Source organism: Neofelis nebulosa, chromosome 9, assembly GCF_028018385.1.
Source record: "Neofelis nebulosa isolate mNeoNeb1 chromosome 9, mNeoNeb1.pri, whole genome shotgun sequence".
Taxonomy (NCBI): domain Eukaryota; kingdom Metazoa; phylum Chordata; class Mammalia; order Carnivora; family Felidae; genus Neofelis; species Neofelis nebulosa.
In genome coordinates, this window is record NC_080790.1 from 69,866,327 (window position 1) to 69,872,336 (window position 6,010).

General features: G+C 32.2%; 1 long non-coding RNA gene across 1 annotated transcript; it reads right to left on the reverse strand.

The window, feature by feature from the left end:
• Positions 1–627: 627 nt before the first annotated feature.
• LOC131486221 (uncharacterized) lies at positions 628–1,845 on the reverse strand. The gene is made up of 2 exons (XR_009249245.1): positions 1,697–1,845; positions 628–755 (listed from the first exon to the last, which is right to left on the reverse strand). It is a non-coding gene; the product is annotated as an uncharacterized LOC131486221 (long non-coding RNA).
• Positions 1,846–6,010: the final 4,165 nt, after the last annotated feature.

Genomic DNA, 6,010 nt, shown 5'->3' on the forward strand with positions numbered 1-6,010 from the left:
AAAAACTTTGCCTTTCTCCTCAATAGAAAATAATGCCAATCTCTACCATTGAATATATTACACTTATTGGATCTATTGAGTAAAAATTTGGAACTATTCAAGACACATTGACAGGACAATCGTGGGCCAAGGTATAGATATTAAAACCTACAAAAATTCAAGAGTTTGCTACTTCCATGAAATTTTTAGGGTTCCAGCGACTTGGATTGCTTCCCCTTCCTTTTTCTTCACTTTTAATTTCCCATTATTTGATATTCAGAAAATGTAAAACCAACAATGACAGAATGTTAAGGAGGACTTAAACTGTGGGTAAAAAATAACAATAAGAGCTGGGAAGGAAATATATTTATTTACCATCACGAGTATTATTAGTGTAAGTTCTATATATCACATTTTCATGGCATACTTAAGCTTAGCCAGACTGTAAAATAAGGCAAGTAAAAGCCAACTTTTGAGAAACACAAATAAAAGTGAAAATCTTACAAAAACATAGTTACAAAGGCTTTTCTAAAATATCTGGATGGCACTGCCTAATAAATCAGTCATTATATCTTTGAAATGAATGAAAATGTCTGTAATGTGAAGTGTTGCAGCATTTTAAGTGAATCATACAATGAGAATGTCACATTGAGTGTAGCCAAATATGGATTCCATTTATTGAATTTATATTTTTTAAGTCAATGTATGTAAGAACTCATGACTGCTTCATAGCTTCTGTTCTTTAGGTAGCTTCACAGCCTCTGTTCTTTAGGTAGCTGAGGAAATTAAGTATAAGGGAAAAAAAAGTAAAAATTAGCATGGTTGAAAAATGGTTATATTACGTCTTTCCTTGAGCAACACAGCTTCTCTCTAAACTGTTGCAAAAACTACCATCAAGATACTAAGTTGCTTAAGTTGTATATGCAAAGCAATGAGTTACAGAGACTGATAGAATTATAATAGTCTCCTTTTTTGAATAAAATTGATCTATATAAATATGCGTCTAAATTTAATAACTGTCAGAAGTCACTACAACCAAATTTGTGATTCTAAATCTTACAGAAGCCTAAATTATCTCGGGGAAGAACTTTAAAAGCAATCTTCTGGGATGTCAAGTGATCTAATTAATTCCATTTTTAGTTTTTCAGTCTGTTTTCATTTTAAATCCTTCTTAATTTAAAAAATAATTAATTTTTTTTTTCACAAAGAAGTAAAAAAAAGAATCAAATTGATTCTTGTTCTGTAGCATCACAGGGGATAGTGTGCCAAATTGTTGAATTGTTGAAGATGGCTTTACAAAAGGTATATATTTATTAAACATATTGTGTTGGCTTTTGTATTTTTGTAATATATGATCTAATAATTAAAGATATGTGTATCACTCCTCATTCACAAGAGTTATCAGTGTTAACATTCTAGCATTTGAATGTTTGATGCTTCTACAACACATGCATATATCATTTTTTTTCCAAATTAAGTTTTGTTTCATCAATAGTATTTTCCAACTTTTTTCCCAGTTCATCATATATTGTAAAAATATTTCCATGTTTATATAACTTTTATACAACATCTTATTTTTTAGGCGTTTTACATATTATTACATTGTAATGATAAAAGTTACTTTTGGTTTTGTTCTATATACCATACACTATTGTAAGGGCCTTTTGAGAAAATATGGTGGATTTTGTGGATTTGTTGCCAGTAAACATTTGTATACCTTTCTTCTGCGGTAGAGTCTAGAAGCAAAACATCCAGTTTCCAGACTTAATATACCCAGACAGAAGCACTCTGTGAAATCCAAAAGGCGGAAGTAAGATGGTGGCCATACTTCTGAAGTTTCTGTTAGTACAGTGAAATACCTGTGGATACAGTATTTCTGGATATATTGTTGCAAGTTCCTGATTAGAAAAACTTCCTAAGAGTAGCTTATTTTGTAAAAAGAACAACAACAAAAAAACCTGATAAGTATAAAGGATTTATGACCAGTCAAATGAAAGTTCACTATTAGTTCTGACACTTCCTAGCTCTTTATCTTGAACACATTAAATTACTTTACGGTGTTTGTTAAGAGAATCTAATATTCTTGCATGGATATTGAAGGATTTACTTGTAAACTATCTTGCATAGTTTCTGAAACAGAGTTGTTCTCAACTACTCTATTTAAGGCAATTCTGTAGATATGAAAATATATAATTTATGTTTCTGGTTTTGACTTGTAGCTTCAAACAACAGATATGTGTTTCAGCTTTAGTCTCAAGAAAACAATTACAGGGGCTCCTCAGTAGTTCAGTTGGTTAAGCTTCCAACTCTTGATTTCAGTTCAGGTCATGATCTCATGATCTGTGAGATCAAGCCCTGCATCAAGCTCCATGCTAACAGTGCAAGGCCTGCTTGGGATTCTCTCACTCCCTCTCTCTCTGCCCCTCCCCTTTCTTGTGCAATCTCTCCCCCCTCCTCTCAAAATAAATAACAAACATTTAAAACTTTATGTCTTTTGAGAGAGAGAGAGTGAGTATGCATGTTTATGAGTTGGGGACAGGCAGACTTTTAAATGCTTATTTATTTATTTATTTATTGAGAGGGAGAGAGATAGAGAGACAGAGAGAGAAAGAGAGAGAGAATGCACAAGCAGGGGGAGGGGCAGAGAGAGAGGGAGTGAGAGAATCCTAAGCAGGCCCTGCACTGTTAAAGTGGAGCTTGACTCAGGGCTCCATCTCACAAACCATGAGATCATGACCTGACCCAAAATCAGGAGTTGGATGCTCAACCGACTGAGTCACCCAGGCACTCCATAAATAAATAATCTTTATTAAAAAAAAAAGAACAAAATTATAACTTTAAGTTTAAATCAATGTGGTTTTTTTTTCCTAGTAAAATAAAGAAGAACTGTCAGGTCCTCTTATTTCTGGCAGCCTTCTTTTCTGAAGACTTTGTCTGATCCCAGGAAATTTCAGTGCTCTTCTGCTGATTTTCTGTTCTTTTTCCCTGTTCCACGGAAAAGACTTAAAGGACAATAATCTTGTTTATGGAAACAAACAATTGCTCTTGCATGCAATAGGTGCCATGCACACTTCATGCCCCAGTAGACATTTGATCAATGCTTCTTGATATAGTTTTTAGGAAATTATTTTGTACCTAAACATTTTTCTGCCCAAATGGTGCTTTTCCCATATATCACAATATTTTATTTTGCAAACTTGTTTTGTTTTTGCTTACTTTTATATTATTGATGATTCTGCCAGATTAACATATATGTTAATATATATATTTAAATTACATATATATATTTAAATTGTGAAGAGAAGATATTTTTCCTTGAATTCCTCTTTATCATCCAATCTTAACACATCAGAAGGAATTCTTAGTGTCCATCCACCCCACTTTTGGGTATTTATTCAAAAGAATTGAAGACATGTTTCCACTTCCACAATCACTGTAACAACCCAAATGCACATTGACAGATGAATGGATAAAGAAAATGTGGTTTATACATACAATGTAATATTATTCTTCCATTAAAAAAAAAAAAAGAAAGAAAGAAAATCCTGCTCCATGCTACAGCATGAATCAATCTTGAGGACATTATGTTAAATGAAATGAAACGGTCACAGAAAGAAAAAAACTGCATGATTCCACTTACATGAGACATCTTTAATAGTTAAACTCACTAAAGTGGAAAGTAGAATGGTGGTTGATAGGGTCTGGGAAAGAGGGAAATGAGGAATTTATGTTCAGTGAGGGAAATTTCAGTCATGGAAAATGTTAAAGTTCTAGGGATATGTTGTATAACACTGCACTCATACTTAACAATACTATATTGTAAAGTTAAAAATTAAGTAAGGGGGTAGATCACATGTTATGTATTTTACCACAATAATAAAAAAAAAAAATTCTAAAGGTATAATGTGATCAATGCAGCTGGTAAAACACTTACTTGATAAAAACTGTATGGCACCCACAATGTGTTACAAATCAAGGTAAAAAGGTTTCCTTAACATCGTATTTTATGTTATTTATTTAAAAAATATTTTTTATTTAAAATTTATTTTATTTTTCCAACTGCATTGAAGAATAATTGAAAAATATAATGAATTTTATATATTTAAAGTGTATAACATATTTGATATACATATACATAGTGAAGTGATTGCCAAAATTAAGATAATTAACATATCCATCACCTCATATAGTTAACTCTGATATTTTTAAATGCTAAAGATCTTCTCTCAGCATATTTCAAGCATACAAAACAACATTCTTAATTATAGTCAACTATACTATACATTAGATCCTTAGAATTCATTTATATGATAACTGAGTTTGTAACCTTTGTCTTACTTCTCCCCACTTCCGCCTTGCCCCAGCTCCTGACAACCACCATTCTATTGCTTCTATTTCTACAAAATCAGACTTTTTTTCTTTCAAATTTCATGTACAAATGATAACATAATACCACAGTGTTTGTTTTTCACTTAGCATAATACCTTCCAAATCCATCTATGTAGTTGCAAGTGATAAAATTTCTTTTTTTCTTGTGACTGAATAACATTCCATTACATACATACCACATTTAAAAAAAATAGTGTTTATTATTTTTGAAAGAGAGAGAGAGCAAGCCAGGGAGGAGCAAAGAGAGAGGGAGACACAGAGTCAGAGCAGGCTCGAGACTCCGAGCTGTCAGCACAGAGCCTGACACAGGGCTCGAACTCACGAGTTGTGAGATCATGATCTGAGCTATAGTCGGATGCTCAATCAACTGGGCCACTCAGACACCCCTTTACCATATTTTCTTTATTCACTCATCTGTTGGAGAACATTTAGGTTATTTCTATATGTTGGTAATTGTGAATAAGCTGGAACAAATATGAGAGTACAGATATCTCTTTGAGATATTAATTTCATGTCCTTTGGATATATACTTAAGAATAAAACTTCTGGATCATATAATAGGTCTATTCTTTAATTTCTGAAAAACTGACTCCGTCAGCTATGGTAATAGCTATACCATAAACACTGTATTTTTAAAAGGTTTCATTATATTACAAAATTTACTTATATTTTTCCTTTTAAAATATTATAGCTGAAGAAATGATAGGATTTTGACCAGGTCCTATGTTAAATAGAATGGTATACGTTTTGTACCTCTGTAAACCCGGTCCTTTTACAAAAAGTTACATTATACCAACAATTTTTCTGTCCTATACTTCAATGCCTTATTTTTGTGAGGAGTTCCCAGGACTGTCTCAGCGACAGAGAATTATAGGTTTAGACTGACCAAGGCCTTAATTCAGTTGATTATAGTTTATGTGTCACTGCAAATTATATGGAAGCCATTACTGAATAATTTAATAATAATGTTTTCAATAGAATGTAATACTAATGTTTGTAAATATTAAAAACTATTTAAATAGTAATTTAGTTTTGTTTATTTAAATCAGAAAAAAATGCTATGTCAAAGTCTACATTCTCCCCATTACCATGGATATGAAATAATTTAAATGTCAAATGATACATTCTTAGTGATCAGACAATACTAATTGAACACAAGATAAATATGGTGTCCTTGAGTCCTTAGAAGTGGAAGCAATGAATTCTGGCATTTTTTGACATCTTAATGCTGATCAAATGGCAGGAGCAATGAGGCTAGAGGTAAAATTGAACAGACAGAGGCATCCTGTGGCACTGTAGATATAGTTTCGGTCAGAAACCTGTTATTTTGCCTAATCAGGAAACTGATTTATGATAAGGCTCAAAATCAATTAGAGATTACATGAAAACTGGCCATCTTCCAATTGGATATGCATTTCGACCAACCTGACAACTTATTGCATGTTATTATACACGTAAAGAAATCCACCATGGTTGGGCTTTTGTTTGGTAAAATGATAAATCGATAATAAAATAAAGCTTCACCTGAATATATTCACCAAATTATATCTGAAATTTACGAACACAAGTCGCATATTCAGTGTTATTGATTAATTGATAAAGATACGTTAAAAGCATGCCAAATATACAACAATGTATTAGG